Source organism: Gopherus evgoodei, unplaced genomic scaffold, assembly GCF_007399415.2.
Source record: "Gopherus evgoodei ecotype Sinaloan lineage unplaced genomic scaffold, rGopEvg1_v1.p scaffold_35_arrow_ctg1, whole genome shotgun sequence".
In the NCBI taxonomy this organism is placed as follows: domain Eukaryota; kingdom Metazoa; phylum Chordata; order Testudines; family Testudinidae; genus Gopherus; species Gopherus evgoodei.
In genome coordinates, this window is record NW_022060027.1 from 1,502,221 (window position 1) to 1,519,332 (window position 17,112).

The 17,112-nt window shown below is 43.7% G+C and overlaps 1 protein-coding gene across 1 annotated transcript in view; it reads left to right on the top strand.

Moving 5' to 3' along the window:
* The window catches only part of LOC115641759 (butyrophilin subfamily 1 member A1-like), a 50,784-nt gene continuing 33,672 nt past the window's right edge, over positions 1-17,112 (top strand). Inside the window, exons 1-4 of the mRNA XM_030545125.1 lie at positions 1-13; positions 4,868-4,888; positions 9,602-9,667; positions 13,945-14,001. The gene's annotated coding sequence lies outside the window, so the exon portion shown is untranslated. The remainder of the gene's footprint in view (positions 14-4,867; positions 4,889-9,601; positions 9,668-13,944; positions 14,002-17,112) is intronic.

The following is a 17,112-nucleotide window of genomic DNA, read 5'->3' on the forward strand; positions in this document are numbered from 1 at the left end:
CAGAATCCTTGGGGTAAGTGGCTGTCTGTAGTGTGTGTTTGTGTTTGGGGTTTACTTGTTGTGTGCTGAGCTTGTGTTTCTCTGTCTGTTACTTTGTTTGTTTGTTTGAAGGACCGTGTGCTGTGGCCGGCAGTTGGAAGCTGTGAGCTTCTAACCAAGGTTTGAAATCTAGAAGCCTCTGTTCATTGGCTGAACCTTAGTCAGAGGGTGGGGCTATCAGGAAGGCCAGGGCTTTATAAAGCAGTGAGCAAGTGACCAGGGAGCTTTGCGAATAGGGGCCACTAACAGGGATTTTTGATAGGGAGTTTGGAAGGGGAGTGGGAAGGGGGCGGGGTATACTTGCAATTCTTTAAAACCTTTAACTTAAACTATAATCAAACTTTGTGATTTAAACAATAACCCTGTCATTAACCTAGGCAGCTGTAGGAGAGAATGCAGGCAGAAGCCCGGCAGCAGAGTGGGGGCTATCCAGTTTATTTCGCTCAGTATAGCATGTATGATTACCTGCCCTGTGGGTGGGTGGCATGTGTGTTCATTTGGTGAAAGGAGCTCCTGGCCCTCAGAGACCATGTACGGCCTTTGGAGGCCAGGGTGGCAGAACTGGAGGAGCTAAGGGAGGTAGAGAGGTATGTTGATGAGGCTTTCTGGGACACTGTAGAATTGTCCCACTTCTGGACAGACAGTCCCTGCATTGTTAAGGAGGATGAAAGGCCCAGGGAAGCAGAGCAGTCAACGGGAGCAGAAGGAAACCTTCCCATAGTTGGGACCCTCATTCCTGATGATGTTGGGGTATCCTCTTGCACTGAGGTTACCTGTCTGGGGGAGGGAAGTCCAGTCATTAGGAAAAGGCAGGTGTTAGTAATGGGAGATTCGATCATTAGAAACATAGATAGCTGAGTTTGTGATCACCGGGAGAACTGTATGGTGACTTGCCTGCCTGGTGCAAAGTCTGTGGATCTCTCGAGGCATCTAGATAGACTTATGTGTAGTGCTGGGGTAGAGCTGGTGGTCATGGTACATGTAGGTACCAGTGAAATAGGGAAGGGTAGGAGAGACGTCCTGGAGGCCAAATTTAGGCTGCCAGAAAAGAGACTGAAATCCAGGACTTCTATGGTGGCATTCTCAGAAATGCTTCCAGTTCCATGCACAGGGCCAGGTAGGCAGGCAGAGCTTCAGAGTCTCAATGCATGGATGAGATGATGGTGTAGAGAGGAGGGGTTTAGATTTATTAGGAAATGGGGAAACTTTTGGGATGGGGGAACCTATACAGGAAGGATGGGCTCCACCTAAACCAAAGTGGATCCAGACTGCTGGCACTTAACTAATGTTGCACAGCAGTTTTTAACAGATGGAGGGAAGCTGATTTCTGCAGCGGAGCACGTGGATCAGACAGAGACTTCTCTTAGAGGAAAGTCTATTGACAGAGATTCTCTAGGTTCTAATCAGGAGGAGAGGATAGAAGAGGATACAGTATGGGCCACATCAGACAAGAAACAGTCACATAAAAAAGAATCTGACACGTCAGAAAAGGGCAGACAATTAAACAGTGACAAGTTTTTAAAGTGCTTGTATACAAATGCTAGAAACCTAAATAATAAGATGGGTGAACTACAGTGCCTTGTGTTAAAGGAGAATATTGATATAATAAGCATCACAGAAATCTGGTGAAGTGGGGACAATCAATGGGACACAATCATTCCGGGGTATAAAATATATTGGAAGGACAGAACATGTTGTGCGGGATGGGGGAGTAGCACTATATATGAAAGAAAATGTAGTATCAAATGAAGTAAAAATTTGAAATGAATCCATATGTTCCATAGAATCTCTATGGATAGAAATTCCATGCTCTAATAAGAATATAACAATAGGGATCTATTATCAGCCACCTGACCAGGACAGTGATAGTAACAATGAAATGACAAGGAAGATTAGAGAGGCTATCAAATTAAGAACTCAATAATAGTGCGGGATTTCAATTATCCCCATATTGACTGGGAGCATGTCACCTCAAGACGAAATGCAGAGACAACATTTCTTGATACTTTAAATGACTGCTTCTTGGAGCACACAGGAACCCACAAGGGGAGAGGCAATTCTTGATTTAGTCCTGAGTGGAGTTCAGGAGCTGGTCCAAGATGTAACTATAACAGGATTGCTTGGAAATAGTGACCATAATATAATAACATTTAACATTGACTGGGAGCATGTCACCTCAAGACGAAATGCAGAGACAACATTTCTTGATACTTTAAATGACTGCTTCTTGGAGCACACAGGAACCCACAAGGGGAGAGGCAATTCTTAATTTAGTCCTGAGTGGAGTTCAGGAGCTGGTCCAAGATGTAACTATAACAGGATTGCTTGGAAATAGTGACCATAATATAATAACATTTAACATCCCTGTGGTGGGAAGAACACCTCAACAGCCCAACACTGTGGCATTTAATTTCAGAAAGGGGAACTATGCAAAAATGAGGGAGTTAGTTAAACATAAATCAAAGGGTACAGTGACTAGAGTGAAATCCCTGCAAGCTGCATGGACACTTTTCAAAGACACCATAATAGAGGATCAACTTAAATGTATACCCCAAATTAAAAAACACAGTAAAAGAACTAAAAAAGAGCCACCATGGCTTAACAGCCATGTAAAAGAAGCAGTGAGAAATAAAAAGGCTTTTTTTTAAAAAGTGGAATTCAAATTCTAGAAAGGTAAATAGAAAGGAGCATAAACCCTGCCAAATTAAGTGTAAAAATGTAATAAGAAATGCCAAAAAGGAGTTTGAAGAACAGCTAGCTAAAAAGTCAAAAGGTAATAACAAAATGTTTTTTAAGTACATCAGAAGCAGGAAGCCTGCTAAACAACCAATGGAGCCCCTGGATGATCGAGATACAAAAGGAGCTCTTAAAGACAATAGTGTTTGCAAAGAAACTAAATGAATTCTTTGCTTCAGTCTTCACAACTGAGGATGTTAGGGAGATTCCCAAACCTGAGCTATCTTTTGTAGGTGACAAATCTGAAGAATTCTCACAGATTGAAGTGTTAGTAGAGGAGGTTTTGGAATTAATTGATAAACTTAACAGTAACAAGTCACTGGGACCAGATGGCATTCACCCAAAAGTTCTGAAAGAACTCAAATGTGAAATTGAGGAACTATTTTAACTATGGTTTGTAACCTGTCCTTTAAATCGGCTTCTGTAACCAATGACTGAAAGATAGCTAATGTAATGCCAATATTTACAAACGGCTCTAGAGGTGATCCCGGCAATTACAGATCGGTAAATCTAACGTTGGTACTGGGCAAATTAGTTGAAAAAATAGTAAAGAATAAAAGTGTCAGACACATAGGGGAACATAACTTGTTGGGCAAAAGTCAACATAGTTTCTGTAAAGGGAAATCATTTCTTACTAATCTATTAGAGTTCTTTGAAGGAGTCAACAAACGTGGACAAGGGGGATCCAGTGGACATAGTGTATTTAGATTTTCAGAAAGCCTTTGACAAGGTCCCTTACCAAAGGCACTTATGTAAATTAAGTTGTCATGGGATAAGAGGGAAGATTCTTTCATGGACTAAGAACTGGTTAAAAGACAGGGAACAAAGGATAGGAATAAATGGTAAATTTTCAGAATGGAGAGCGGTAACTAGTGGTGTTCCGCAAGGGTCAGTCCTAGGACCAATCCTATTCAACTTACTCATAAATGAGCTAGAGAAAGGGGTAAATAGCGAGGTGGCAAAGTTTGCAGACTATACTAAAGTGCTCAAGATAGTTAAGACCAAAGCAGACTGAAGAACTTCAAAAAGATCTCACAAAACTAAGTGATTGGGCAACAAAATGGCAAATGAAATTTAATGTTGATAAATGTAAAGTAATGCACATTGGAAAAAAATAACCCCAACTATGCATACGATATGATGAGGGCTAATTTAGCTACGCATAATCAGGAAAGAGATCTTGGAGTCATAGCGGACCGTTCTCTGAAGACGTTCATGCAGTGTGCAGAGGCGGTCAAAAAAGCAAACAGGATGTTAGGATTCATTAAAAAAGGGATAGAGAATAAGATGGAAATTATTTTAGTGCCTTTATATAAATCCATGGTACTCCCGCATCTTGAATACTGTGTACAGATGTGGTGTCCTCATCTCAAAAAAGATATATTGGCATAAGAAAAGGTTCAGAGAAAGGCAACTAAAATCATTAGCAAAAATAACAGGAGTACTTGTGGCACCTTAGAGACTAACAAATCTAAGGTGCCACAAATACTCCTGTTCTTTTTGCGGATACAGACTAACACGGCTGCTACTCTGAGACCTAAAATGATTAGGGGTTTGGAAAGGGTCCCATATGAGGAGAGATTAAAGAGGCTAGGACTTTTCAGCTTGGAAAAGAGGAGACTAAGGGTGGATATGATAGAGGTGTATAAAATCATAAGTGGTGTGGAGAAAATGAACAAGGAAAAGTTATTTACTTGTTCCCATAATATAAGAACTAGAGGCCACCAAATGAGCAGCAGGTTTAAAACAAATAAAACACACAGCACACAATCAATCTGTGGAACTGCTTGCTTGAGGAGGTTTTGAATGCTAGGTTTATAACAGGGTTTAAAAGAGAACTAGATAAATTCATGGAGGTTAAGTCCATTAATGACTATTAGCCAGGATGGGTAAGGAATAGTGTCCCTAGCCTCTGTTTGTCAGAGGGTGGAGATGGATGGCAGGAGAGAGATCACTTGATCATTACTTGTTAGGTTTACTCCCTCTAGAGCACCTGGCATTGGCTACTGTCGATAGACAGGATACTGGGCTGGATGAACCTTTGATGTGATGAGTAGGGCCATTCTTATGTTCTTATGCTTTTTTTCCCCAGATCATCCAGGGGATGACAAACGTAAGTTTTCTCCGATGGCTGCAGTTTGAAGGGGAAGGGCCTGACATTTCCTCAGTGAGGGAAGCGTGGTAGGCAGGGTCCCTTCAACTGAGTGAGGGATCAGGACCTTTGAGCTTTTGCTGCGAGGGGGAGGAAGGTACATATTTGCTGTTGGGACTCGAGACAGTTTGGACATTTTCACTGGCAGGTTGTTTCTCTACTCGGGCAGGGTCAGGGTTTCAGACCAGGACTTCTCAGAGGAAAGATGTGTTTGTTAAGCCAATCTGAAGAAAAAACAAAGACAAAAGGAGTGACACATTGAGAAGTGTCTGCCTTTGCTAAACAATGGCTGGAAGGCATGGCTGAAGTTGCTTTGATTGCAGAGACAATCACACAGAGTGAGATTTCATTATAGAAATGTTCAGCAGTGAGGTCTAGCTTCCACAACACAACTTCCTATACAACTTTAGTATAAATACCTTCTTTCTGACAAGGAGAATAATTTCTACTGAAGGGCCCAATCATCCCCTTTTATGGGAAATCTCTGCTGGGAGCTCCAGGAACCTCTCCCAGGGATGTTTCCTTGGTATCCAGAGAGTTCTCACCCCACAAAGTGGAGAGTAAAGCAGACAGAAATTTCCATAGAGCCAAAGATTGATGGGAAATGAGGCCTCATGCTCATGAGTCTTGGGCTTTGTATACAAGGAGGCTCTTTTTCCAGAGCAGTTTCCTATCCTCCCTCGTCTCTGGCAGCCTCCTATTCTTGAGTTCTACAACCAAAAGTTCATATTCTGTGCGCCTCTCTGCTTCTTCACCATACACCACTCACGGTGGTTGTCCTTGGTCAGTGAGGACCCAGGGTTGAGAGGTGCATCTGTGTGAGTTCACCTCCCATCCGGGAAAAAAGGCACCTTGCTTGCTCCGCTATCTGAGCACTTGCTCTGGCTGGCTGTCCCACCTGTCGCTGTTCCTTCCCCGCTGGCCTCCCTACCAGCCGCTGTTCCTCCCCTGCTGGCCACCTCACCAGCTGCTTGTTCTGCTCGCCAGTCACCTTCTGCCACCTGCCTCTCTGCTGTGACCTCTGCTGGTCAGTGTCTTGAGTCTCTTAGCAGGCTGGGCAGAAAGGCTGTCCCACCACAAGTGATTTCATCTCTTATTGAGCACTTAAAATAACAAAAGACTCCTAATGGAGTGGGGAGGAACAGATTAAGCCAGACTGAGGTAGCCACTGACAGACCACGTCTGAAAGTGCAGCCAGATATTTCTTCTGCTAGCTGCAAAAGGTTGCCACTGCCAGGAAATGTTAACTTTTAATTGTGTGCTCCTCTGTCAGCTCAGTTAATTCTCAGGTCTTCAAAAATGTATCCTCTGCTGACAGGTTTTTTCAGAAGATTTTGATATATTTCCTTGCACACATGTGTGGGTGAGATGGCATGTAAGAAATGGGTGAGATGGCATGTAATCTGTGATATAAGGTGCGAGCAGCAGAGACAGCAGGATGTGGTGAAATACACAAATAGATAACTGTGTCCAATTCTGATGTGCCAACTTGAAGAACAAAGTTGATATATTGGAGATGGGGTCAGAGAAGAACCACGAGAATGATTAAGGTAGCAGAAAACGTACTTTATATTGATAGACTCCAGAGCTCAATCTGTTTAGTTTCCCAAAGCAAAGGAGTGACTTAATCACACTTTATAAGTACATACCTGGAGGGAGCCTTGACCAAGGACATATTAGTAGAGGAGCAGCATGTGTCATATTTGCCTCTTACAGTCCAAACTAACAGCCCCGACTGCAGCAGGGATTCTCTCATTGCATGGCTTTTGAGTCTCGGAAGAGGAGGGTTCATATAGGGGACTCTGGACTCATGTATGTCATGGAGCTGAGACCTCACCAGCAATTTTCAATGAAGGTCCGAACAAGACAGGTTGAAGGAGAGTCAGAAATGAGCAGAAACATGTACAAGCTCCAGGACTTTAACATATTTCCTGTCGGACTAAGCTGTGAATGTAGGGAGCAGCAGGACAGTGTTGCTAAAGCTGGTCTGAGCTGTTGCTGAGGCCATGCTGACACCCTACCGGCTGCCTCAGAGATTGGAGGAGAAATGTGTTCCACAAAAAGCTTCCTGCAAACTCAGAACCCACGCCCTGTGCAGAACACAGAGGAGGCATGTTGAATTCGCCTGAAAAGGAAGTGGTGATAGTTACACAGGAATGTTTTCTAGAGCAAGTCATAGAACCCAGATATTCTGGTCTCTGGCCCAGTGTATTCACTACCAAATGAAAGGATTTTCAGAAACTTTCCAAAAACTTTTGTATTTTGATAAAAAAAATTATTTAGAGGTTTGTTGTTAAGTGCTGAAGGGTGTAATGTTGTTGCATCGGTAACGCTGTTCAGGCTGCTCAGTGCTTCTGTCCATGGAGCTCTGGTGTTAGGAGCATTAGCAGATAATGTAGCCTGCTAATTCTGCATACCTCAGAGTTAACCATACACAGGTACAGTTCAGTGACTAAGGCACTCAGCCAAGTTTATTGCCCTGAAGGCACAGTCTCAGCACCCTGGCTCCATGGTTACTGGTACACTAACAGATGAATGTCCAGTGGCAAGGAGCCACTCAGTCAATAGCGGGACTTTGTGCTGTTCCCCAGGCTACACAAAGGGTTAAGGCGAGGTACCTTGATATTAATAAACTGAGACAAACAACTGGTAAAACAACTTATGTGTTTCATGACATCTTCTTCCTGGTATCTTGAACAAAACATCCCCATTTATTGTTCTCTGAAACCATCTTATTGTATATTAAATTGCGATGTATCTATAGTAAGTTGAATGTATTTACATAAATATTTTGTGCATACAAGCAACAACTGTGCCAAGTTCATGTAGTGGACAGTGAACGTGTAAACATCTACATTAATACATGGCCTGACTTGGGTCACAGTCTCTGGTTCAGGCCTCAGGAATGGCACCAAGCCCCATGCTCCAGGCTCGCTCTGTCTACTACTGGGTGTGGGAAGGAGTCGAGGGGGGAGAAAAAGAAAGCAACAAATTGTTCAGTGAAGTCAAAACCTTTTGTTTCCATCATGATAAAATGGAACATTTTGATTTTTTTTTTCATTTTGAAATTACTTTTTATTTATTTTTTGAGACAATGACCCTCACTGACACCTATGCTCCACTGGAGCCTGGACATTGTGAGCCAATAGGGGAGTGCTTGTGAGACAGACCATTAAACTGCATGGAAGCTGGATTCAGACTACAGATCTCAATTCTGCACAAAACCAGAATGGTCCAAACCTCTCAGGTTTCCCAGCTACATTCAAAACCCACCTCTTTGATTCTACTTTTTCCAATTGCTCCCAACCCCAGTATATTTAGTGTCACGTACCTTATAATGTCCTGAAAGTTTTAGTCTAAAAAATAAAGTACAATTATTTCCTGAAAAATAAGCATTTTGAGGTCATAGTAACATTTCATGTTCAGAAGCAAATGAAGAAGTCTGCACTGACTTTGTGTCCTTTACACTCACATACATGAGTAACCCGTTCATGAAACATATGCTGACCCTGTGCCTCTTTCACAGAACAAATTCCTGAAGAAATTGTTAAGGTTCCATTTAAGTACACAATCACGTGGGGGCAGAGAGGTGATTAGTTCAATTAGGGAGGATGAGGCCCTCTTCTAGCATATGAGGTGTGAACACCCAGGGAGGAGAAACTGCTTTTGTAGTTGGCTAGCCATTCACAGTCTTTGTGTAATCCTGAGTTGATGGTGTCAAATTTGCAAATGAGCTGAAGTTCAGCAATTTCCTCCCTGATTGAACTAACCTCATTATCTCTAGACTGATTCTTGGCTGCATATTTATACCTGCCTCTAGAAATTTCCACTGCATGTGTCTGATGAAGTGGGTGTTCACTCATGAAAGTTTATGCTCCAATATATCTGTTAGGCTATAAGGCACCACAGGAACCTCTGTCGCTTTTTACAAATAGGTGATATGTAAGGCTTTATCTCTTTATGCAAACAATGGCAGGAGAGCAAGAATGAGTTCTGTGCCCCACTTTGCTCCTTCACCATACCCCACTCACAGTGATTGCCCTAGATGAGGATCCAGGGTTCATAGCTCCCCCTGCCTGAGTTCACCTCCCATCTGGGGAAGAAGGCACCTTGCTTGCTCCACCATCTGAGCACTTGATCTGGCTAGCTGCCCCACCAGTCGCTGTTCTTCCCTACTGCCCTGTCTGCCAGTCGTGATTTCTCCCCTGATGGCTGCCCTACCAGCCTTTATTCCTTGCCCTCTTGTTCCACTCGCCGGTCACCTATTGCCACCTGCCTCTCTGCTATGACCTCTGCAGATCAGTCTCTTGAGAGTCCCCCCAACTCTTAGTGATTGTCAGCTCTTAGTGACTTTTAGCTCTTAGCAGGCTGGGCAGAAACGCTGTCCCACCACAACTGATTTCAGCTCTTATTGAGCACTTGAAATAACAAAAGACTCCTAATGGAGCCTATTTTGCTCTGTCTTTGAACAGTGGGGAGGAACAGGTAAAACCAGACTCTGGACCCTTAGACAGAGTCCACACCTCCTGGCAGGGACATTGGTTCATATGGCATCATTGTTCATAGCCCATCAAAAGTCCAGCATTCTTTAGATCCAAAACTGTAACAATTAGAAATACCTCCCATGTCTGAGGCTACATGGTGGTGATAGTAACATGTTCTATCTTTCCGTAGGTGCCTTAAACAATTTCTTGCAGACTATTGATGAGACCGTCATCCTTTTTCTTGGAAAATACAAAAGTAAGTTGACTTAATTTTCTTTCGTTTAATTTACATAAGGTGTACATTTTTAATAATAAGGGTGATTAACCATTGGAACAATTTACCAAGGGTTGCAGTGGTGTCTCCAAACCTGACAATTTCTAAATCAAGATTGGATATTTTTTGTAAAAAAAAAAAACCTAGGAATTATTTTGGGGCAGTTCTCTGGCTTGTGTTCTAGAGGCGATTAGACTAAATGAATAGACAAGTGTATTCTTTCACATCTTGTTCACATATCAAAAACCTCCCTAAAATAGAGCTTCTTTGCGTCTCCTCTAGGAAAGAAAAAAGAGCATTCTGAAGAATGTATGTTTTCCCATATACCCGTTAAGCCATCAGCAAGGGGTACATTTCACCCAGTCATAAAGCTAGAGCACACATGAAAATATGATTCATTATTTCATTCACCAAGAAACACTCTAGGAGTGTATGAAGCTTTTGCTCTTCCCACAGTAGTTAACTGGATAAAGAGTATGATTGCTTCCATTGATTTCAGTGGGAATTAGATAGGACTGAATTAGACCTTCTGCCTGCCTTTCTCTCAGTGCTATGAACACTGAGAGCTAGATTAGCTAAGAGGAGTGTATTTCCATATATTTCTAGTAAATGCAGTAATTCACTGATCTTAAAACTATTGTACATCACAGCTCATATGGCAGTCACCTTTCTCGAGAAAGAGGATATGGCCTTTCCATGATAAAACTCTACTATTATCAGTTCCTCATAATTTAGTGAAATAACCACAGTTGGAGTTGCACGTGTTCAGTCACTGCCTTTCCTGAAATGCAATGATTTTGTTTTTCTTCTGGAAAGTTTAAACAAAAACTTGTCTTCCATTTTTAACAAAAGTATGAATAATGAGTGTTTCTTCATTGTGCTAGGGCTCCAAGCTCCCTTAAAAGGGAGAGGCATCTCTGTCTGATTGCAGCCTGGGTTCAGAATCAAACCTGTCTGTCCCCGAGAGCAGGGGAATTCCCCATTCCCTGCAGTCCCTGACTCCCTGCCAATTTTGTTGTGCCTCACAGGAGTCAGAGGCTACTGCAGCCCTCACTGCAGCGGAGACAGCTCTCTGAGGGAAATGCTAACATTGAATTTAATGTACCCCCTTCCCTCCCACTCCACATGTGGCTTAAGCCTCCTCCCTGCTGCTTGCTAATCAGAGTGTCTTGTCTTCCCTCTTGTCATGCATTGGGTCCTGGGTTCTTTATTTCAGCACCTGGTGCCTCCACCCAAGGTAATTCCTGTCTCTGCTTCGGACACTGGGGTGCTGTCCTTGGGATAATGATTAATGCTACTTATCTATTTACAAGAAATATAACCCAGCACATTAACAACACAATACACCAATACAAGTCCCAACAAATGAAAGGCCACACTCAAAAATAACACTATAACACAGGGCACTTTACTGGGGACACGGAACAAAGGCTCTAGGGAAGCAACATAAGAACAGCCATACTGTGTCAGACCAACAATCCATCCAGCCCAGTATCCTGTCTTCTGACACTGGCCAGTGCCTGATGCATCAGAGGGAATGAACAGAAGGGGAATTTCTCTAATGATCCATTCCCTGTCATCCAGTCCCACCTTCTGATAGTCAAAGGCTTAGGGACACCAAAAGCACTGGCTTGCATCCCTGACCATCTTGGGTAATAACCATTGAAGGAGCTATCCTCCATAAACGAATCTTATTTATTATTATTTGTTTGAACCCCATTAACTTTTTGGCCTTCACAACATCCTATGGGAACAAGTTTCCCCTACTATACCCATTCCCCCAAGACCTGACCCCTGCCCAAACTCTTCCCGTTCCCACTCTGCTTCTTCATAGCCCGTTACACCCCCTCTCCTATGAACAATGTTGTTCCGCCTCTTCCTTCCCCTACTCCTCCCCCCTCAGTGTCTCTTGCCCTCGGCAGAAGAGCTGATCAGTGGTGGGCAGGAGACGCAAGGTTGGAGGGAGAGGAGTTGATTGGTGGGGTCTGCTGGTGAGTACAATTTCTGTACCCCGTTCACTGAAGCTCCCACAAGCCCTTCAGTAGGAAAATGTTCAATTTTCAGAAAAGAATGACGCCAAATAGGTGATATGTATCAGAGGGGTAGTCATGTTAGTCGGGATCTGTAAAAAGCAACAAAGGTTCCTGTGGCACCTTATAGCCTAACAGATGTATTGGAGCATAAGTATTGGTGGGTGAGTACGCACTTAGTCAGACGCATGTAATGGAAATTTCTAAAGGCAAGTATAAATATGCAGGCAAGAATCAGTCTAGAGATAATGAGGTTAGTTCATTCAGGGAGAATGAGGCCCTCTTCTAGCAGATGAGGTGTGAACACCCAGGGAGGAGAAACTGCTTTTTTAGTTGGCTAGCCATTCACAGTCTTTGTTTAATCTTGAGCTGATGGTGTCAAATTTGCAAATGAACTGAAGTTCAGCAATTTCCTCCCTGATTGAACTAACCTCATTATCACTAGACTGATTCTTACCTGCATATTTATACCTGCCTCTGGACATTTCCACTACATGCGTCTGACTAAGTGGGTACTCACCCACGAAAGCTTATGCTTCAATACGTCTGTTAGGTTATAAGGCACCACAGGAACCTCTGTTGCTTTTTACAGATAGGTGATATGTAAGGCTTTATCTCTTTATGCAAACAGTGGCAGGAGAGCAAGAATGAGCTTGTGCTGATTTCTGTGGTGATCACACAGAGTGGCATTTTATCATGGAAATATTTAGCAGCCAGCTCTAGAATGCACCCAGCATATCATGGTAAGTCTTCAACATCTCTGTAGGGATACATATAGTGCCCCGAGGGGGAACTCTTGATATTGAAAGGCAAGAGCACTACCATCCCCTTGGATGAGAAACTTCAGGGGCCTTTAACTGCATCTCGCTTCATGAGAAGGAGCAGGATAACAGTTAAAGGTTAAAGTTGTGCGGTATTGTCCTGTCTGTGCAATCATAGGGTGTAGGAAGGGGAACAATGTACATTATCCCCACTTCCCCCACACCAGTCCCTCCAGCATTTGCAGTTGTATGGATCCCAGGACCAGCTAAAGGGTTTTCTGACATCCTGGTGAAAGGCCATAGCATAGTGGTCAGTCTGAACCCTCCTCTTCCCTGGGGGAGAAAAACTTAGTGTGGAGGGGTTTAGTTTAGCCGAGGCTCACTGGAGCATGTAAGAGACACTCAACAGGAAGAGGAGATCACCAGCATGGCTAATATTTATTCTATTGTAACCCTTCTGCCAGGTGGAGTTGGCAGCAGCCAGGGCTGGGTTCAATATCTAGGTGTTTCTTTTCAACAATACAACACAAAACTGGCTTGAGCCCATGCCCAGTAACACACCCTGGAGTGCCTCTGAGAGGCAATACTTCCCCATTCACAAGCACAGAGTCTGAGTGTAGGAAAGAAACTTTTAATGAAAAGAGAGAAGTGACCCAGCATTAACTGGGGAAAATGCCACAAGCAGGTTTGATAAAGATAAAGTTATGAGCAGGACACCAACTCTAGAGTGCATGGGTCAGAGTCTTCTGCCTCCTGTTCTTGAGTTCTACAACCAAAACTTCCTTTTCTATGCTACACTCTGCTCCTTCACCATACCCCACTCACAGTGATTGCCCTTGGTGAGGACCCAAGGTTCACAGGTGTATATGTGTGAGTTCAGCTCCCTTCTGGGAAAGAAGGCACCTTGCTTACTCCGCCGTCTGAGCACTTGCTCTGGCTGGCTGCCCCACCAGTCGCTGTTCCTCCCCTGCTGGCCTCCCTGCCAGCCGCAGTTTCTCCCCTGCTGGCCTCCCTACCAGATATTATTTCTCCACCACTTGTTCCAGTTGCCGGTCACTTCTACCACCTGCCTCCCTGCTGTGACCTCTGCCGGTCAGTATCTTAAGAGTCCACCCAGCTCTTAGTGATTATCAGCTCGTAGTGACTTTTAGCTCTTAGCAGGCTGGGCAGAAACGCTGTCCCACCACACATGATGTCATCTCTTATTGAGCAATTAAAATAACAAAAGACTCCTAATGGAGCCTATTTCACGCTGTCTTTGAATGCTGGGGAGGAACAGGTAAAACCAGACAGGGGACCCTTAGGTAGAGTCCCCACCTCCTGGCAGGTACATCTGTTCTTATCCCATCATTGTTCATATTCCATCAAAAGTCCATCATTGTTTAGGTCCAAAACTGTAACTCATAGAAATACCTCCCATGTTTGAGGCTACATGGTGGTGATAGTAACATGTTCTATCTTTCCATAGGTGCCTTAATCTGTTTATTGCTGTTTATTGCTGTGATTTTTCTTGGAAAATGCAAAAGTAAGTTAACTTAATTTTCTTTTGTTTAATTTGCGTAAGTTGTATATTTTTAATAGTGAGGGTGATTAACCATTGGAACAATTTACCAAGGGTTGCAGTGGTGTCTCCAACCCTGGCAATTTCTAAATCAAGATTGAATTAAAAAAAAACAAAAAACAAACAAACAATCTCTACTCTAGGAATTATTTTAGGGCATATCTCTGCCCTGTGTTTTCGAGGTGATCAGACTAGATGATCACAATGGTCCCTTTTGGCCTGAGAATGATTGAAAAAACTGTTATATTGCAAGTGAATGAGGTTAATTTTGCTTCAAAGAAATGATGGAGAAGCTGACTGACAGCAGCAGAGAGAACACAATACTGGTCAAATTTACTGATAGCCAGGGGTGAAAGTAACTTACACGACTTACCAGTACTGCTGGAGTCTTGAGGGGGCGTGGCCTCATCTGGAAAAGGCGTGGCCTCAACCAGAAGAGGTGGGGCCTCTCAAGATTTAAAGGCCCTGAGGCACCGACTGTGGCTGGGAGCCCCAGGGCCTTTAAATCTACCCGGGGCTCCCAGCTGCAGGGGTGGCTGGGAGCCCCTGAGCAAATTAAAGAACCCGGGCCCCGGCCACTGCGGAGCTCTGGGCCCTTTAAAGCCCCACCACAGCTCCAGTCGCGGGGAGCCCCAAGCCTTGCCGGGCTGGGGCTGGGATTTAAAGGACCCGGAGCTCACGCGGCCGTGGAAAGCCCAGAGCCCTTTAAATCCTGGCCCCAGTCTGGCCGCCAAAGCTGCAGGGGGGATTTAAAGAGCTCTGGGCTCCCTGCAGTGGTGGGAGCTCTGGGCCCTTTTAATCCTGGCCGCTGAAGCCGGTGCTGTCCAGCACGGCATACTGGCTCTTGCTGGTACACCGTACCGGACCATACCGGCTTACTTTCACTTCTGCTAATAGCAAATGTATCGGATTCAAATATTTGTCCACATGAACCTCACTGAAGTTGGCTAATTTATGATGTTGAAGCTCTTTAAAATACAATTAGCGAATTTTAATGTCTCCTAGCAATGAATTCCATAGGTTGTCTGTGTGTTGTGTGAAAAATACTTTCTGTTATTTGTTTGCTTGTTTTAAACCTATTAATTTAATCAAGTAACCCCTAGTTCTTGTGTTATGCAAATAGGTAAATAATGTTTCCTTTTTTCCTTTTCTCTTCCTCCACAGCATTCATATTTTCATAGATCTCAGTCATATTCCCCCTTTGTCATTTCTTTTCCAAGCTGAACAGTCCTAGTATTTTAAATCTCTTCTCGTATGGGAGCTGTTCCATACCCTTAATAATTTTTGTTGCCCTTCTCTATACTTTTGCCAATTCTAACATACATTTTTTTTAGATGGGGTGTCCTGAGCTGCACACAGTATTCAAGTTGTGGGCACACCATGGATTCATAAAGTGGAATTATGTTATTTTCTATCTTATTATCTATCTCTGTCCTAGTGGTTCCTAACATTGTGTTAGCGTTTTTGACTGCTGATGCACGTTGAGTGGATGTTTTCCGAGAACTATCTACACTTTTGAGAATTTTACCTGAGTTACATCTGAATAAGATTTACGGATTTGGCTAAATTTGAATTGAGGATGCTCAGTACTTCACAGAAGCAGGCAGCCTGGGTTCAGAATCAAACCTGTCTGTCACTGGCAGCAGGAGAATTCCTCATCCCCTGCAGTCCCTGACTCCCTGCCAATTTTATTGTGCCTCACAAGAGTCAGAGGCTCCTTTACCCTTTGGCAGAGACAGCTCTCTGAGGGAAATGCTAACATTATGTTTCATGTAACCCATTTCCCACCCACCTTGTGGCTTAAGCCTCTTCCCTGCTGCTTGCTAATCAGAGTGGCTTGTTTTGCCTCATGGCATGCATTGGGTCCTGGGTTCTTTATTTCAGGAGGAAGATAATATTCAACAAATGAAAGGCCGCACTCAAAAATAACAGTATAACACAGGAAACTTTACTGGGGACAGGGATTAAAGGCTCTAGGGAAATAACATAAGAACAGCCAAATTGTGTCAGAACAATAATCCAGCCAGCCCAGTATCCTGTATTCTGACAGTGGCCAGTGCCTGATTCATCACCGGGAATGAACAGAACGGGAATTTTTCTAATGATCCATTTCCTCACATCCAGTCCCAGCTTCTGATAGTCAGAGGCTTAGCACATCCAGTGCACTGGCTTGCATCTCTGCCCACCTTGGTTAATAATTACTGAAGGAGACATCTTCCATGAATTTATATTCTTTTTTTTTTTGAAGCCCATTATATTTATGGCCTTCACACACAACATCCTTTGGAAACAAATTACCCCTAATATATCCCTTCCCCTAAGGCCCCACCCATACCCTGCCTCTTCCCATTCCCATTTTGCCTCTTCCTGCCCTGTTCCCCCTCTCCAAGATTGCCCCACCCTTGTTCCACATCTTCCTTCCTCAGCTCCTCCCCCCACTCAATGCCTTCTGCCCTCTCCAGAAGAGCTGGTCAGTGGTGAGCAAGAAGCACTGCGGTGGAGGGAGAGGAGCTGATTGGTGGGGCCTGACTGTGAGTGTAATTTCTGTCTCAGAAAAAGGGGACCTCTTTCACTGGAGCTCACACAAGCCCTTCAGTAGGAAAGTGTTCTCTAGGCCCCAAACCAGAGGGCATGGGGATGATTTTAATTAGGACTCTAGAAGTTATATTAGCTCAGTACCTGGCTCGGTTGCAGGAAAATGGAGTGAAGTTCCGGTGTCCCCAGCAGAAGAAAGAAGTTGTCAAACTGAAGAGGGTTTTTAGAAAAGGACCAGAATGATTAAAGGATTAGATAACATGTGCTCTAGTGATAGACTCAAAGAGCTCAATCTATTTAGCTCACCAAAGAAAAGGGGTGACTTGGTTACACTCTAGCTGTATGTAGACAGAGAACATACAGTGACAATGGGCTCTTTACTCTAGCAGAGAGTAGTCTACCAAAATTCAATGGCTGGAAACTGAAACTAGGAAAGTCAGACTAGAGGTAAGGTATACATTTTGAAGAGTGAGGGTGACTAGCCTTTCTAACAATTTACAGAGGGTTGTGGTGGATCCTCCATCACTGGACATTTTTTTT